The sequence below is a fragment of the Nyctereutes procyonoides genome, unplaced genomic scaffold (assembly GCF_905146905.1).
Source record: "Nyctereutes procyonoides isolate TBG_1078 unplaced genomic scaffold, NYPRO_anot_genome, whole genome shotgun sequence".
Classification (NCBI taxonomy): domain Eukaryota; kingdom Metazoa; phylum Chordata; class Mammalia; order Carnivora; family Canidae; genus Nyctereutes; species Nyctereutes procyonoides.
Genome location: NW_026575082.1, coordinates 26393144 through 26412748, shown reverse-complemented (window position 1 = coordinate 26412748; position 19605 = coordinate 26393144).

Sequence of the window (19605 nt, the reverse complement as noted above, 5' to 3'; positions counted from 1 at the left end):
CAAGTTTGGTGCCTGGCTCACAGCAGTCCCTCGATAAATATGCATGCATAAATGAATGAGTGGAATCCAAATTACTTGTGACTCGGTGTCCAGGCTCACGCTGACAGTCTTCTCAGTTATTCTACAGAGGTTCTTCTCCAGCGATCTTCTGCATGTGTGATAGGATCCAAGTCGGAGGCTCAACTCCGGGTGTAAGGAAACTGCCTTTTGCAAGGCCAGCACCTCAGGGTCCGTCCAACTACTTCACCACTGGCCCATTACCCGTTTCAGATCCCGCTCCTGTCCCAGGCCTGGCAAGTCCTCCCCACTCTCTGCTATTGGAGCCCACAACTTCCCCTTCTGGAACGCTTCTCCTCGGTAACATTCTCTCTCCCAACCCCTTTCTTTACAGATTGCTCAGACATAGACAGGTCAGATTTACTCCTCAGGTTCCAACAAGAATGTCAGGTTTACTGGAAAGACAGAAATTTCTGTTTTGACACTATTGTTTCGATCCTTTTTGACATCCTGCTGTGGTGATTTAGCATGGAATTGAGCTGCAGGTTTTTGTTTATTTTTGAGAGGGGTTATATAAAGGGAGGAAAGCAGTAGGCAGCATTTGTCTCAAAAACTGTTTCTAGAAACCCTGCATTCTTGACCGTTTTAATGCCAAAAAGCCCCCCCACCAAGAAGTGTGTCCTTAGCTCCTAAGACTGGTGTCATCCACACACAACCCATCTGTTTCTCCACAGATAAATCAAAATATTAAAAGTAAATAATCAATGCCACCTTCTGCACCACCACCAAGATTCCCAAAGAGAGGAGATAATGAAGAGTCATTGAACTGTTTTCTTGAAGAAAAAAAAAATGTGATGCAGATCCTACTTCCGAAGGTCAAAAACTAGGTCATTGAGTGGTTCAGCAATGTTTGTAGAACAGTTAACACTGGAATATTAAAAATACAGAATAATATAGAATCTGACTCTTCAGTAGGAACAAACGAAATTAGTTTCACAACTTAGACATCTGTACACTATCAAGAGAATTACCTTCTCTAAAAACGGCAATTTAATGGAAAAGTATGATAATTCTGTGCTTTTCAGGAAGATATAAATTGTTTGCAATAGAATTACTGCTGTTAAGAGTTAATGTAATTAGTAGGGACCGCGCTTACGATGGGCCAGTCACTACCGCGTGTGCTTTCTGGACGCTGGCTCCTCTGGGATGCCTGACGCTGCGTGTGTAGCTTCAGCAAAGACACCGAAGCATGGAAGGCTGAGCCACTGCCGCTGGTCCCCGGCTCTCAGCTGCTTACCCCAAACCAGGCTATCCCATATTCCAGAATCATCAAACCAAGCAAAGCCACCTGTACCCTATTACTGGTGGTGCTAACTGGTGGCATTTATTGAGCCCTCGCACTGTGCCACGCTCTCTGGAAGGCCTGGTGCAGCTTTTAGATCACCTAATCTTTCCAACGAGTCCAAGGTGGAAGGACTATTATCAGAACCACGATTTAAAACTGATTCTGGTATGATTTCACCGGACATTCCTCCCATGCCACTCACTGCTAGAAACAACTCTTAGGTTTTATTCAATTTTGCAAAGCCCGAGGAGCCGCTGGCAGCTCAGATCCCCCCGTTTTCTTCAGTAGCCCCGCACAAGGTCCTAGAATCGCCAGGTTCATGTCATTTCCACTTTTTTTTTTTTTTTTTTTTTTTTTTTTTTTTTACATCTAGAAGAACCCTTTCAGCCTTAACTGAGGCAGGTGTAGTTTTTAGGTTGATGCTTCTAAGTTTCCTAGCTGCACAGGCCTGAGTGTGAGGTTATGTTTCTCATTCCAACCCAACATTAGGGCTGAACGCTCCAGGAGAAAGCGCATCCCCACCAACGAGGCTCAGCAATACCCCCATCTATGAGGGCTGCAAATCGTACAATGTGAGTCCCTCTTCAGCTAAATTAATTGGACCATGTAGCAGGAACAGTAACAGAGGACTTTTATAGACTCCAGCCAGTGAATCCTTTTCAAAGTGAAGCCTGTAATATTCTTTTATTAGTCCACAAGTAACAAATGTACTGCAGACATCAATCTCATTGGAATAGTAGAGAAATCTCTGGAGCCAACAGAAGAGAACCGGGAGCTCCATCAAAGGGCAGTAACAGGGTGATTTAGCAACAATCACCATGAATGGCAAAACATGCATGCATAATTAGGGAGATAAATTAATCCTAAAATTGGGACTTATTACTGATAATCAAGAGTGAACACCCGCTCCTCGTGATCTGGCAGGCGCTGTTCCGAACGCTTCAGATGAATGATTTCACAGTGACATGTGGGGGGAGGTACAATTATCATCTCCTGTTACAGATTGGAAAACTGAGGCTTAGACAAGCGAAGTAAATTGTTGAGGGTTCAACTACCTCGAAGCAGCAGGGCCAAGTCTCCATCCTACATTCTGGACCTCACGTATTTTTAGCTTGTTGTGTTTAGTGGCTTATGAGTTGTAACGGCCCAGGCCAGCCACGTGGAACTGCGTGTAGTTCCCACAGCAGGCAGGAGCCCTCTGACCTCGGCCTTGGCCCTACAGTTCTCCCCTGGGCGCCCACCTCCGCCAACTCACTTTTTTTTTAAAAGATGTATTTATTTTAGAGAGAGAGCATGAGTGAGTGGAGGCAGGGCCAGAAGGAGAGGGAGAGAGAGAACCTCAAGCAGACTCTGCTCTGCGCTGAAACCCAGAGTCTGTGCTCAATCGGCTGTGCACCCCAGGAGCCCGTCCACCAACTCACTTCTTCCTAAGAGGCAGCTCGTGTGTCACTCTGGGAAGGTCGCTGTGAGGCCAACCACTGCTGCCCCAGCCTTCCACCGATGGCAGGCTGAGACAGCCCTTCCCCCGCCAACATGTGTGATCCAGCGTGTGTTAAAACTGGAATCAAATAGTCAACCTGGGACTGCAAAGAGTGAGGAAGAAAACATCCATATCCAGAACTGCTGTGGTCTGCTACGGAAAACAAGCCAGCTACACTCACCTAACCGTGGCTGAATACCTTTGGTTTTTCAGTCCCTGAGCCCTGGGTCATGTTTACATTATTTGTCTATTTTACAAATAGGTGAAGCCGAAATGAAATACGCATCCATTACTTATTTGAGCCTTTTGACAGTCCATGGTTCTTCCTTATTTCAGTCCAATTTAATTTCAGCAAGCAAAAAGAAAATCATATTATAAAGATAAACTGAAAGATTTTTTTTTTTCCTTTCCTGGTGTAGGAGGGAATCAACTATACGGAGGTCTCTGGGTAATAAATAACTTCTCCACCTCTTGCTTTTCTTGGCAGGCTTGTGAAATATTTATTGCATTTCTTTCTAACGGCTTAAAAGTATCTTTCTCCTCCAGAGAATATTATCCTATGACCCAATGCATGTCCCACTGTTGCCTGCCTCAGCTGTGCTTGCATCTCCTGCCCCCGCACCTGACCCCTGTCTTTCAATGCTGTCGTTGGGTTAACTTCTTCTGACAATCGCTGTTGCCTTTCGTTTAAGCTGTTACACTCCATATGGCTTCTCCTTCTTTGATGTGGCCCCAAACCTATTATAAACCACAGAACACAAGCTTGAAGATGTAATAGTTCACCTAAGCACCTCTGCAGTATTCTAACCGGGGCAGAGCTTAGCACAACTCCAAAGAAATGGAGAACACCCAGCCAAAGAGGGAGGAGGTCCCATCTGTGCATCAACCCACTGTGTAAAGGAAGCTGTTCTTCAGAACCATAGGGCTACTTTTTACGGTGGAGCAGCATTAGAGCAAACCAACCACTGGGGATACATACCCAACAATGAAAACCAGACGAGCTGGCCATCGTTAGTCAGTTAGTGAGCCTCACTGGAGACTCAGATTTGAGATTCAGCAGCAAATGGATCCACATTAGGTTTTTAGAAAATCCCAGAACTAAAAGCAAACATATTCAGAAAATGTTTTTAAAAATTAATGGGCCCCTGGGTGACTCAGCAGTTGAGCGTCTGCCTTTAGCTTAGGTTGTGACCCCAGGGCCTGGGATCGGGCTCCCTGCATGGAGCCTGCTTCTCTCTCTGCCTCTGTCTCTGCCTCTCTCTCTCTGTGTCTCTCATGAATAAATAAATACAACCTTTAAAAAAATTACTCTCCCCCCTCCCAATGTACAAGGGGAGTTAAGCAGCGTGAAGAGAAACTGTTTATTTTGAGCTAAGCTAATAGGAAAACAAAGAGAATTTAAAAATTGTCTTTTTGGTAAACACTGGTGAATGTTGAAAATGAAATGGATTCCTCAACAGAAGATTAAAGATTCTCTCACAATTTATAGACTTAGTTCTGTGTATAGTTAGGTGAGACAGAAAGAGAAAGGTGGTGGTGGGTAGCCAGGGAGGGAGAAGTAGGCCACAGGGTATCAAGAGACCCTGTTCACTTCAGATTGTATGGCTGAGCTGCAGAATATCCTGGAGCAAGAGTCTATGACCAAATGGACTTATCAGCTGGGCAAGGCTAATTAGGACCAGCCACCTTCCCCACCTAAAAAGCAGAGTTCATGTTAATTAACCCGGACATTTTGAACGACCTGAGCTCCACACACAAGAGGTGAAAAGGGTATTTTGCAGTTATTAGCAATTACCTGTGAAATTATTTAAGTTGTCAGAAGGACTGAGACAGATCTGCCCTTGGGAGCGAACTCCCATGCCACTGCACCGACCACACACTGGATGTTTTTATTTTTTTTTTATATTTATGATAGTCACAGAGAGAGAGAGAGAGAGAGAGAGGCAGAGACACAGGCAGAGGGAGAAGCAGGCTCCATGCATCGGGAGCCCGACGTGGGATTCGATCCCCAGTCGCCAGGATCGCGCCCTGGGCCAAAGGCAGGCGCTAAACCACTGCCCCACCCAGGGATCCCCACACTGGATGTTTTTAAAGAAAGCTAACCCTCCCACTCCATCTTCATTTCTTCTCTCCCTTTTTCATTCTTCTCTTTATCTTGAATATTCTTATTATCTAAGACCTTCGCTATCTTTTATGATTTTATGTTGACTTCTAAAAGCTAAGAGGCCACTTATACTAAAATGTCATGTACCTTCCTCCACATTTTCTCCATCCACCCAAAATCTCACCAGATACCTCATATCTCTTCTTCCTCTACTATACCAAACCATATTTTTCTAGGCATGTTATATTGGTAAACAAAAGTCTCTGCTCTTCTCTACTAATCCCATGAAACAGATTAATATGGATGCATTTTTACATAGCACTGGCATCTAATGCTGGACAACTGAAAAAAAGAACACCTGAGGATTGACTCTGATGTCTTGTTTTCTGTTTTAATGACTACACACACACACACACACACACACACACACACACACACGATGCTAAAGAGTTAGCTTTATTCCAAAGTAAATACATCATGAAACTATCTGACCGGATGTAAGTCCTTGTATTGCCTCCTGACACTATTGCTTTCTCTCCCCTCAAGCACTTGTGAAGAGCAGTTCCACTGTGATTTGCAAACATACTTCACCTTCTCTGACTTTTGAAGAGTTCCTAGAGTCTTGTGTTTTAAAAGGTGAGGTTATATATCAAAAGTGTACTGCAAAGTTATTAGCTTGATCTTTGAACCAGAACGGGGTTATCTGATAGCCAAGTCATAATTTGTCAGTATTATATAAAGCGAGTCGAGGGGAAAAAGGAAAACAAGGAAGAAAAAAGAAAACTTTTCAAAAAGTACTATTTAAATAACTATTTTCATATAAAACCTTTAAATATTACTAACAGAAAATGTTTTAGGATAGACCAAACTAGAAATCATAACTGTACTCACACAATACTATGTAGCCTTAGAAATTAAGTTTGAGGAACTCAGAAAGTTTTCTTACAGCAATCTCTTTAAGATGTCACCATTATCCATTCCAGGATACCCATCCCATGCCAGGTTTATTCTGTTATAGAAATAATAATAAACTTACTTATTGGTTAAATTAAGCTTTAATTATGGATTTGACTACTCTGTTTCAGGTACTATAGTAGCTCCTTGGAATAAATCAATGAAAAGATAGCCCTTTATAACGAGCCCTTATAATTTAGCTAAAATGAAAGACAAGCACCTGAACAATTTCAATGCCATGTAGAAGGTGTACACAGGAAGCTTGCTTATATTTGCTGATCTATCCAAGCTACAACTAGAAAGAGCTCAGGGGTAAGAAGGGGAAAGGCAGGGGGAAAAAAGTCTGCAATGCCACATGTCAGTGAAACAATGAGTGTTTTAGTACACTTAGAGCATGAGTATGACAGCTCTCAAGCACAGAGCTGCAGAAGAAAGCACATAATAGAGCACAAGGAGCCCTGAATGACATGAGAAAGAATTTTTCCTGCAGATAATGGCAGGCCATGGTAATATCTAAGCAGTGAAATCTTGTTAGAGTTGCACTTTAGAAAGATCGCTCTAGAGACAGTATGAAAGATTTTTGTTAGAAATTGTCTCTTGGACACAAAGGATCCAAACATATGGGTTTTTATTGACTCCTCCCTAAAACCTACAAAAAGGAATAATGTAATAAAAATGGTGTGAAGCCAAGAGGACAAACAAAACGAGGAAAGGAAATAGAACAAGAGAAGGAAATAAATTTTTGCATGATGGCAAGTCAATGGAAGAGTATTTATGCAGTGCAGAGAAAATGGAATTCTAAATGCCTACAGGGAGGGATGAGAATGAGCATCAGAATGATTCACAGAAGAAGGCTAGACTTAGGAAAAAGAGACTCAAGGTGTCTGAGATCGGGAGAGAATGACATGGCTTAAAATAGGAGGATTGATTTCAAGCTTTTATAAGGAATAATTAGATGTCAAGTCTCCACTCTAGCACACACAACTAGGTGACTCTGTTCCCAACCTGGAGGAAGAGTGGCTGTTTATTTTTTAGAGAAATGGAGGTGGATAAGCTTTAAAATCAGTACCACAAGATTTAGTAAAGGACGGACATGACATCCAAGTAGAAAACAGAAAAAAATCAGTGAAATTCTACATCCTAAAGAGAGGCGAACTCTTTGATTCACAGAATACTGACCTCTTTTTGGAGAAATTGGGTAGCCCAGAGAAAAGAAATGCCAACACTGAGAGTCAGGACTTGCCAATGAATTAGTTAAGTTTCTTTTAATCATCCTACCATAAAGCCAACTCAATGACAATCATCTCTCTACACAACATACACATACTACATAAACACACTCATGACACAGAGCGCTCATATGACTTTTATTACCTCAGTGTTATGTATGAACAGAGGGGCAAGAAAACTACACATCCAGACATATGACAGAAGCATCCTGCAAAAAAAGGCAGAAAGGCAGAGATTTTTTTAAAAAGAAAAAAAAAGAAAAAAGGAACGAGAAAACAGAATTAATAGAGGAAATATAAGAGAATACTTCAAAATGAGATTCTATAATTTATATCCTAAAATAAAAAGTGTTACATCAATGAAAGAAGAACAAGAGGTTATAAAAATGGAAGAGTATGAGATAACATCAGATTTAAAAATCTTAGAATTAAATAGAAGAAAAGTGTTTAAAGATAAAGCTAAAGAACTGTCCCAAATAAGAAAACAAGGATACAGTTGAAAAAGAGAGAGAGAGAGAGAAAAGAAGAGGATAAATCCAGTAGGTCCTACATTTGAATTATATGAGTACTATGGAATACAGAGAGGTTTATATTAGAGATACAATAGCATTTCCCTGAACTGAAGAACATGCATTTCTCAACTAAAAGTACTACATGAATGCTCAGGAAAATAGCTGAAAAAGATACACACCAAGTTACACTATCATTAAATTTCAAAATCCCAGGGATATAGAAAAAATGTTTACATCTTCCAGAGAAGGAAAAACAAGTCACAGAGAATAAAGAGAAGCAATGCTGCGATCTCGCTTACATGTAGAATCTAAAAAAAGTTGAACACAAAGAGAGTAGAATGGTGGCTGCTAGGGCCTGGGTGTGGAGAAACTGGGGAGATGTTGGACAAAGGGTACAGAGTTTCACTTTGCAGGATAAATAGGTTCTGGAGAGCTAATGGACAGCCTGGTGACTATAGTTAATAATACTGTATTGTGTACTTGAAATTTGCTAAAAGAATAGATCTTCACAAGAAAAATAAAAGATGATAGATATGCTAATTAGTTTGATCGTTGCACAATATATACATATGCCAAAATGCTACTACATTGTATATCTTAAAAATATATCATTTTTATTTGACGATTATACCACAATAAAGCAGGGCGTGTGGTGGAGAAGAACAATCCTAGAAGCAGAAGAAAGGAAATCAAGATCGGAGCCAAAATCAGTCAAGTTGAAAACAGAAAAATAATAGAGAAAATCAATCAATTCAAAAAGAGATTATTTGAGAGGATCAATACAACTGATAAGCCTCTGTCAATATTGGTCAAGGAAAACGGAGAAAACACAATTTACCAATATTAGGAGTGACATCACTACAAATAGAGTTATTGAAAGAATAAGGGAATATTACGAACAAATTTACCCTAAATACATTCAACAACATAGTTGAAATGCACAAATTCCTTGAAAGATACAAGTTACCAAAGCCCACTCAAGAAGAAACAGATAACTGGAAGAACCCCACAGCTACTAAAGAAATTAATAAACATCTTCTACTCCAGGCCCAGATGGCTATAATGGGGACTGCTACCAAACACTTAAGAAAGAAATAATATCAGTTCTGTAGAAATTCTACCAGACAACTGAAAAAGAGAGTTTTTTCCAACTCACTCTATGAAGCCAGAATTATTCTGATATCAAAACCACATAAAGACATTTCAAGGAAAGAAAACTATCTGCCAGTATCTCACATGAACATAAATATGAAAAATTTTAGCAAAAATTTTATTTTAGTAAACTGAATGCAATAACATATGAAAAGTATAACACATGACTGAATGAGGATTATCCCTAGGATGCCAGCTGGTTTACCGTTCAAAAAAAAAAATCAATGAAATTTATTGTATTAATAAGCAAAACAAAAACAGACAAAAACAAAACACACATGATCATGTCAATGGATGCAACAAAAGCAATGGATGAAATCCAACACCTGATATAAATTTTCAGCAAAATAGAAATAAAAAAGAACTGCCTCAATCTGAGAAAGAGTATCTATGAAAAATCTACAGCTAACATCACAAGTAGTAATGAAAGGCTAAAACTTTCCTCATTAAGATCACAAAAGGCAAGGAAGTCTGCTTGCCCTATTTCTATCCAGCTTTGTAGTAGAGGTTGTAGCCAGTGCAGTAAGATATGTAACAGAAATAAAGGGCATCCAGATCAGAAAGGAGCAAAAAAAAAAAAAAAAAAAAAAACCAAAACTGGTTTTATTTTAAAATGGCATAGTCATCTATGGACCCACCAGAAAAAGCCACTAAAATGAATAAGGTAGTTTAGCAAGGTTGCATGACATGAAATCAAAATTTCAAAATATCAACTGTATTTCTATGTACTAAAAAACTCAGAAGTGGAAACTTTTAAAAAATACTATTTATAAAATGCCAAAAATATGAACTACTTCAGATACATATATTAAAATATGTGCAAGACCTTTACATTGAAAAGCATAAAGCAATGCTGAGAGAGATTCATGGAACAGAAGACTCAGTATTGTTAAGTTGGCAATCTCTGAAAATTGATCTATAGACCTAATGGAACTCCATCAAAATCCCAAGGTGTATTTTTTTTGTAGAAATGAAAAGCTGATTAAAAACTCTATATAGAAATGCAAATGACTTCGCAAAATCAAAGCAAATCTAAAAGGATGAACAAATTCTTAGGACCTATAGTACCTGACCTCAAGACTTATCATCGTAAAGCTACAGTAACAGTAACAGCATGGGCTTGGCATAAAGATAAAACAGAATAGAATTCAGAAACACAATAGATATGGACAACTGATATCAAACAAAGGTTTAAAAGGAAATTCAGTGGAGAAAGAATAGTCTCTTCAACAAAATGGTAGACAAAGCTGATTTTTGGCAGTGTTCGAAGGACAAAGGAGAAATAGGGAAAAGATAGTCTTTTCAGCAAATAGTGTTGGGAAAATAGATACTCTATACAAATAAAAATTTAATTTAATTCATATCTTGCATCATATTTAAAAATACACTCAAAGTGGACTACAGACTTCAATATAACACCTAAAACTATAAGCCTTCTAGAAGACAGAAAAATTTTTCAATTTTATGTTAGGCAAAGTGTTCTTATTTATACTACACTAAAACATGATTCATTAAAATACACATACACACATATATACCTCATCAAAACATTCTTCTGCTCTTCCACTAAATTGTTAGTAAAGTGGTAACACAAGGTACTGAGGTAGAAAAACTATTTGAAAATCAAATATTTGCTGAAGCATTTGTATCCAGAATATATGAGAACTTTCAACACTCAATAAGAAAACAAAATAAACCAAAAAGCCTAATAGAAAGCAGGCAAAAAAATCTAGAGACACTTCTCCAAAGAATGTACCACTGGCAAGCAGAAGAAAAAGGTGTTCAACAGCATTAACTATTAAGGAAAATACAATTGAAAACCACAATGTGATAACACTAATATCTTAAATTAAAAGAATGTCCCATACCTACTCTTAGTGAGAATATGAATTGACTGCTAAGAAACAATTTGGCAGTTTCATAAAAAACTAAATATCCATTTACTTTATGACCCAGTAAATCTATTCCAGGGTGTTTACCCAAGAGAGATGAAAGCAAATACCCCAAGACTTGTATGTGAATGTTCACAGTAGCTTTCCTTTTTTTTGGTAATAGTATAAAACTAGAAACAACTAAAATGTTCATCAATAGATGAATAGCTAAACTACATTATATCCTTACAATGGAATATTGCTCAATGACAAAAAAGAACAAGTTACGGATACACAACAACATAGATGAATCTCAAAATAACTAGGAGTGAGAAAGAACCCAGAGCATATATAGTTATGATTCCATGTACATAAAATTCTAGAAAATGAAAAGTAATCTATAGTGACTTAGGCAGATTCGTGGTTGCCTGGGTATTGGGAAAGAAGGCAAGGATTAAAAGGAACTCAAGAAAACTTTTGTGGATAATGGATATATTTACTTTCTTGATTGTAGGAGTTTCACAGGTGTATAAATATGTCAACATTTATCAAGCTGTATATTCCAAACCTGTGTATTTTATTGCATATCAAGTTATCCTTAAAAAGTTTCTAAAAACCTTAAAAATAGAAAAAGAAAATTGAGTGAAAAAATTTTTATTAGAAAAAAAGAAGTCTCGAAGAGAAGAAGCTATGACAATATTCAAATTGAAGGTAATGTCCTATACTAAGGATATGGCAGATGGAATGGAGAGAAATACACAGATTTTCAAACATTTATTGACCTTTAGTAATCAAGACTTGATATCTGCTTGGTGGAGTGGTAGTGTGAAAATATCAGTAAAGAATGATTTCAGATTTGGGATCTGAATTGCAATTGGCTGGAACACAAGTGTAGGGGCAAGATTTGACATGAAAACATTAGTTTAATTTTTAACATATTTAATTTGAAATACACACATAAATAAACATACCCAAAAGGTAGTTGTGTAATGGGCCTGAAATTCCAAAGGGTGGGGTAGGATCCTTTGTCCTCACCAGACAGTTGATAACTGAACCAAAGTATTAATTGATGAGATCGCCTAAGAAAAGTTGAGATACGATTTAAATGCTGAGGCCAAAAACTTGAGAATACTAATATTTTATGGTTGGGCAGAGTTTAGGATCTCACTACATCAACGGAAATTTATTTTGTTAATTCAACTTTCAAAACGTGTACTTAGACATTATAATTCATCAAAGTCGGAGAACTTTCAAATCTGTAAAGCCAGTCTACAGTGGCTCACTATGAACTGTAGATATTACCAACAGAACAGGCATTCTGCTCTGAGTTGGGAAAAACAGGAGTTTTAGTTGGAAAAACTCTACGATGGACATTTGGTCATGCATACAATTCAATATCCCTCCCCCAACACACACAAAATAACATCTGCACTTAGAATGATTCTCAGTAAATGGCTCTCGTTTAGACTTTACACTAATTATGGCAGTTACAATCATGTGATTAAGGAGAAAAATTAGCAGAATTCCACACGGCATTTTTAGCCTCATAAATTCGAAATGAGAGAATTTTTCAACCATATTGCTGCTAATATTTAACCTGACCACACCTGGTATAATATTCCATGCAATGTTTAAGTAATGTACTTGGAGTTATTAAGACCAGCTTTAACTGGAACCAATATAATGACTCGAGAATTTCCTATTTGCTGAAATAGGAAAAAAAATTTAATCAAGTGACAGACATATAAATGTGCTATTATGTTTCCATGAAAGATATTTCCATGGATATTATAAATATTGAATAGAAAGGCTGTAATTTTGGGCTTATGTCTAAAACTAAATATGAAATTCTAAGTAAAAATGCAAACAAATGATTAGGAATCCATTATATATTAACTACCAAGAAATACATCCATTAAAACTCATACATTTCATTCCTAGGAAAGTCCTAATCAGATTTAATTAACTCCTATTTTAGAAATTTCTAACAAGCTTGGTTAACTGGTTTACTGCCTAAAAGCAAATTAGAAGTAATAAGCTGGCTGCAGACAGGACCTCATTTTGAGACATGCACATTAACAGCAGCAAAGCTGTGATGACAGATAAAAAGAAATGTGAAAGAAAAAAGGCTTTAGAAAGCAGAAATCAGAGCTCCAAAAGCAGACCAGTCTGTGGCCATTTAGTGTGGGAGAGCCACCTTCCATAGCTCAGTGGCCTCTGACAGTAACACTAGCCTCTGATGATTATAATAGTCACCAAAAAGTTAAATATAGTAATATTACACGAAATTCATTTCAAAGGTATTTTAACAGTTAAAATTGGTTATTAGTTAGGATTCCGTTGTTTGCGAATCTTGCGTACGCATGGTTTGTTTTCTAATAATGAATGCTCTCCCTTAAAAATAAAACCCATTCATGAGTAGTAATATATTTCTTTAAAGACTACTCATGATTTCAAACACTAAGTATCTCTTTCTGTTATTCAGAACTCCTTACCTGCTACCCAGCATCACAGTGAGTTGTGTAGAATTGTTTTAGCCTGTTAGATTATTAGCTACTATTAGCTATTAGCTATAGAGAATAAAAATCGGGCCCTCTAGAGGTGTCTGGGTGACTCAGTTGGTTAAGCAGCTGACTCTTGAATTCAGCTCTGGTCATGCTCTCAGGGGGCTGGGGTGGAACCCAGCATCGGGCTCCCCACTCGGTGTGAGTCTACTTGAGATTTTTTCTCTCTCCATCTGCCCTTCCCACCCCTCTCTCTCACTCACACTCTTTTTCACTCTCAAATAAATAAATAAATAAATAAATCATTAAAAAAAAAGCAGACTCTCTAATTCATCCTTGTGTCACGGGCCTCCCAACACATTCTGGAGCACCTTAGATGCAGAAAGTGTTCAACAAAGAAAAATGACGTACAGTGCACACGCTTACATTCTTTATTCTTTTAGTGACAATAAACAGTGTCAAAACCTACATGTGGATAACACTGTAGAAAGTAAATTCACATAATGAAACTAAAAATATTTAATCGCAAATTCAAGTTAACCAGGAGGAAAGTCAGTTCCAATGGGTGAATGAAGAAAAGTATAAATTATGGAATATCCTTAAGGAATTACACTGTAGACAAAGTTGTTGCTTATTAATAAATTTCCAGAATGTACAGATTGAAATTGTTTGTTAATATCATATGTTATAGTCTTATTTTACAGTCTTAGGTAGATTGCAATTTGCATTTCATGTTGAGAAAAAGCTTCAAAACAAAGTTTTACTGTAATATGCTCCCTTACTACATAGTTTTAAATTTCTAATTAATGGGGTCCAAAATAAATGATTTTGCCCTTTATATATCCAAAAGCCATGCATCTTGGTTCTCCAAAGCAATTTCTTTTCAGTTTACTTTATATTCAAGTAATTATTAAACAGAATATTTAAAACTTTAAGAGATATTTATAAAAATGTGTTCATAACTCCTACCTTATAACATTTTTATTTTGAAGAATACTTTCATTATCTCTATACAGCATTCATGCTCAGGTTTAAGGCCCAAGCACAATATATTTGGCATAACTTTGGATTCATTCAGAATTAACAGTTGAACATCATAAATTTCATAAAAATAACATTTCTGTTAAATTATCAAGCATTTTTTGATGCTTATACTAAAATACTATAAAGAGGGAGAGAATAGATTTTAATTAATAAGAGAAGGCATTTGACTATAGTGTGCAACTTGGTATGTAGGTGTAGTTTTTGGGTTATAGAAAATGAGATGGGGACACCTGGGAGGCTCAGCGGTTGAGGATCTGCCTTCAGCTCAGGACATGATGCCAGGTCTTGGGATCAAGTCCCGCATCGGGCTCCCCACAGGGAGCCTGCTTCTCCCTCTGCCTGTGTCTCTGCCTCTCTCTCTGCATCTCTCATGAATAAATAAATAAAATCTTTTAAAAAAAAGAAAATGAGATGATTTCTGAACAGATAAATTGTCAGGATTCAATCACCCCAGAAGATTAGAGGTTTCCTGTGTATAACAGAAAGTTTTCTCGTAGCTGAAGCAGGGACAATTGGTAAACATAATAAACATTCTAGTGTCACTCATGAAGGAAAGTAGATAGCAAGATATACAAATGTCAGTGCTGAATCAGCTAGATAAGCAAATAGTCAATCACTTGTTATTACTCTTTTCACTTATTAAATCCATTAAGTTCTTTCATGAATATAATAATGTGGGTGAACCTGTTTTGAAAAGATAAATTATTTGAACAGGGCATTCACTCATTCATTCAATACTAAGTGTCTAAAATATGCCAGTCACTGTGCCAGAAGCAGAAGATATAAACATGAATATGACATTCTTTCCCTTACAAACTATATTGTCATCCATGAAAAAAAATAATTGAAAAGCTGGACTTTATTAAAATTCAGTTTCTGCTCTGCAAAAGATAACGTCAAGAGAATGAGAAAACAAGCCATGGACTTGGAGAAAATATTTGCCAAAGACACATCTGGTAAAGGATTATCATCTAAAATATACAAAGACTTCTTAAAATTCAACAATAAGAAAATGAACCACCTGATTAAAAAATGAGCAAAGGACTGAACAGATACCTCAACAAAGAAGATATACAGATGGGAAATAAACATATGAAAAGATTCTCAACATAATAGGTCATTAGGAAAATACAAATTTAAACAACACTGAACCACCAGCATAGACCTATTAAAATGGCTCGATCCAAAACACTGCCCACACCGAATGCTGATGAGGATGTGGAGCGAGAGCATCAGCCAACCTCAAGTCGGCTGCCCCGCACTTGAAAGGCCAAACTGAAGAGACAGAGTTTTGACTGGAAAGGAATAGGAGCTTTATTCAGGAGGCCAGACACCTGGGGAGGAGGCTGACTCTGGTTCCAAAGGCCAACTCCCGGGCTTCCACCTGGCACAGAGCTTTTTAAAGGGGTTTCATCAGCTAAGGGAGTGCAGGGGTCTGTGACTTTTCATGATTATGTACAGATTTGATGATGCCAGCTCCAAAGTTATCTCAGTGCTTGAAGGTTGTGCAAGAATTTCTAATTCCTTGGCATCCAAGAGCACTCCATTCTTTCTGAGAAGGAGGGTAAGGTCTATGGATGGGTAGGGAGGTTAGTAAAGTCACTTGTGTGACCTTAAAAAAGAAAAAAAATGTTTTGCTGAAAGGTTGCTGGGCTAATCAGAAAGCTTGGGGGCTTCAAACAGACCTGCTGGCCTCTGTGGCCTGTGAATGTTCTGCTCCTTCATCCCCTACGGCCAGCTGTCTACCAATCTCAGAGAAAGTGAACTAGTTCTGTTACATATCAAGGCCCTTAAGTCAGCAAGCAAGGAGTGTGTCAACTTGAAGCAAGTTAACCCTCAAGACCAATGCTGTTTCAAAAGGAATTCTCACTCATTGCTGGTAGGGATGCAAAATGGTACAGACCGCTGGGCAAATGCCTGCAAGACTAAGCATATTCTTACCATGTGATCCAGCAGCTATACTCCTTGGTCTTTACGAAGATGAAAACTCATGTCCACACAAGAATCTGCACACAGATTTATAGAGTTTTATTCATAACTGCCAACATTTGAAAGCAACTGAGCTACCCTTCAGTAGGTAAATGGATAAACTGTGATGCCTCCAGAGAATGGAATAGTCTTCAACACTAAAAATAAAGGAGCTATCAAGCCATGGAAAGACAGAGAGGAACCTTAAATGCATATTACTAAGGGAAAGATTCAAACTGGAAAAGGTAGATGTTATACGATTCCAACTCTGTGACATTTTGGAAAAGGCAAAACTGTGGAAACTGGGATGAGATCAGTGGTTGGCAGGGGCTGCAGGGGGGGAGGGGAGGATGAATACGCAGAGCACAGGCGATCTTTAGGGCAGTACAACTGTTCTGTATATTACAGTGGTGGGCACCTGACCTTCTACACCTGTCAGGATGCATGGAATGCACATCAGCACCAGGAGGAACTCTCGGATAAACCATGGACATTGGTGATAATGAGTGGTTAATCTAGGCTTATGGATTATAACAAACATGCCCCTCTGGTGGGGGTGTTATAGTGATGAGTTTGAGGTTTTAAAAATACCATGCTTACGCTAATCGAAATAAAGGTGGAACGACAATATTGGAATTAGACCAGATTGGATTTCAGGGCCAAGGATTTTAGCAGGGCTAAAGAAAAAGTCATTTCATAACAATAAAGGGGCCAATTAATCAACAGGAGATAAGAATAGTAAGCACGTGTACACCTGAAAGCAGAGCCTCAAAACACATGAGGCAAAAACCGATAGAACCACAAAAACAAATCCAACATTTTAGTTAGACATTTCACCACCCCTCTTCAATCACTGATAGACCAAAAAACAAGGCCATAGAAGATTAGAACGACACTGTTAAACTTGATCGAATTGACATTTATAAAGCACTCCACTCAACATCAACAGAATGTACACTCTTTTCGAGTGTATGCAGAACCACGTACCAAGAGGAAATATATTCTAGTGTGAAGAGAGCTGCATTTTTCTGCATATTAAAAAGTGAGATGATTATTTGTGTGGTTGGGATGGAAGATGAGGCAAAGAAAGGGTTACACGGAGAGAGGTCAGAGGTCACAGCTTGGTTTGGAAATAATGGCCGAGGAACTTTATGAGGCCAGAAAAATTTAATATCCAACTTCAAGCTATCTGTGTTGTATGTGCCCCTTCTCTACACTCTGTAACCCTAAGTGTCAGTGAATTTTTTTGGTATCCACAGCTGCCTCTTGTGAGCAATAGGAGGACAAGCAGGACATAAAATAGAGAAGGAAATGCTCCCACATCTGACTTGAAGCCAGGGCAGAGATAAAGCAGCCTCAAGACTCAGAGTAATGAGAATTCAACAAAAGCAGGAAACTGGAGTCAAGTGGCTAGCACAAATATATTTGCAGAAATCCGGAGGGCATTGGACCCGCCATAAAACATAGCTGCAGAGTGTGACCTGACTCTGTCCCATCCTGATGCTGAGGAGCAGAGTGACCCCGTGAACATCTGTGTTACACTTTTCCCCCCACCAGTCACCATAAGAGAAAAGAGTATAAATCAAACTTCTGTTACAAAGGATTCCAAAGCCCTCTGCCTAGAAGGCAGAGTGGCTATGGATAGTTTTTAAATGACCATCCTGTTCACAGCTACTCCCCAGTTTAACGTGAGCACAGTATCTCAAGAACTACAGCAACGAGTTGATGCCAGCAGCAAACTACAAATGAGAAGAGGGAGGGAGAGTGGACATGTAGGCAAGGCTTTGCTTTTCAAGGCTGTGCCTAAAAGCTAAACCCCAGGTGTTTAAAAACAAACAAACAAACAAACAAACAAAAAAACCCTGGTGTTTATGTCGCTCTGCCCTCACATATTTAACGTGTTTCAAATGATAGTATAAAGGAGCAGAGAAATGTTAATCAAATTGTCTTTTTGGCTAAAATAGGCAGAAAGGTAAAATGTCAATGTTAGCAGAGTCCTAGCATATTCAAACTGATTTCAAATATCTCCAACGAGAAGAGGGCTGGGGGCTCAGTCACCTAGAGAGTTCCAGGAGGATATTTGACTGAAATTCTCTGCATTTGAATCTTTGAGAGACAGCAAATCTTAGTACCACTTGTCTGTGCCTACAAGTCGATTTTCTTGGTGCAAACCAGAAATTTCCATGGTCTCATTACTTGGACTATAAGGCTGCCATGCAAAAAGCATCTGCATCATCAAGACCCCGTGATCAACAGCTGCAGTGGGTCAGAGGTGGTGGTGGACCCAGGCCCCAGAGCAGGAAGGACCTTTTAACAGCCTGAAATCAGCAGGTGATATTCCAGCGTCGCTATCCTTTTACTGGTCTGTGTTGCCCAGGTATATACACCTACGGGGGTGAACCTGTCTAGGTCGCTCACCTTTGCCCTCTGGTTCCTGGCACAGTGCCTACAGAGGACAAGAAGGTGCTGAATAAATAGCTGCAGAGCTGGATTGTGGCCAAATTCAAAGGGTCTGAACAAGTCCGAACTACAACAACAGCAACAACAACAGCGTACGGTCCTGGTTGTGACAGAAGCTGCAACCATCACCAAGTGGTGATGAGCCGGGTGTCCCTGTGGGAGATGTAGCTGGGATCTTTCCCAGCCATCAAAGCAGGACAATGCCTTAAGTTCCAGCAACATGCGGTCAGCAAGGGCAGTCAACGTTGCAGAGCTTTAGGGAAGCACTTGTGGGGCTTTCTCTGGGCGTGGTGCGTAGCGCAGGTAGGGGTAGGCCAGCCGGAGGAGGAAACAGGCAGTCTTACAGATGACATCCTTCCTCTTTCTGTGTCGTTTCACCATTCTTTCCCAGCACACTGGTCTCCTGCCTATTTTACTACGCCCTCCTCCTCCCCATTCCTCCGCCTTCACCTACATAAGCCGGATCCACATAAGCAGCAGCCAGGTAATACCAAATGTTTCTTATTTTAAAAGAGAGCGATTTGATCAGCACATTTTTAGTGAGGTGTCATGACTGCTAAGAACTCCACATGTTACCCCTCTCAAGTGCATCTGCATTTGCAGTGGAAGAAACATTTTCGGCTTAACTCAAGAGAACGCATGAAAATGGGGATATTTAAGGAATCAATGAATAGGGCTAAAAAAAGTTTAAAGAGGAAGGCCATTTTTCAGGGATTTTAATACAACATAAAAAACTGTTATTTAGGGGATCCCTGGGGGGGGCTCAGCGGTTTGGCACCTGCCTTCAGTCCAGGGCGTGATCCTAGGTCCTGGGATCAAGTCTCGTGTCGGGCTCCCTGCATGGACCCTGCTTCTCCTCTGTCTATGTCTTGGCCTCTCTCACTGCATCTCTCATGAATAAATAAATAAAATCTTTAAAAAAAATTGTTTTCCATTAAACTAAGTAGGAGAAAAAGAAAAGTAATTTGCCTGATGTGGCACTTTC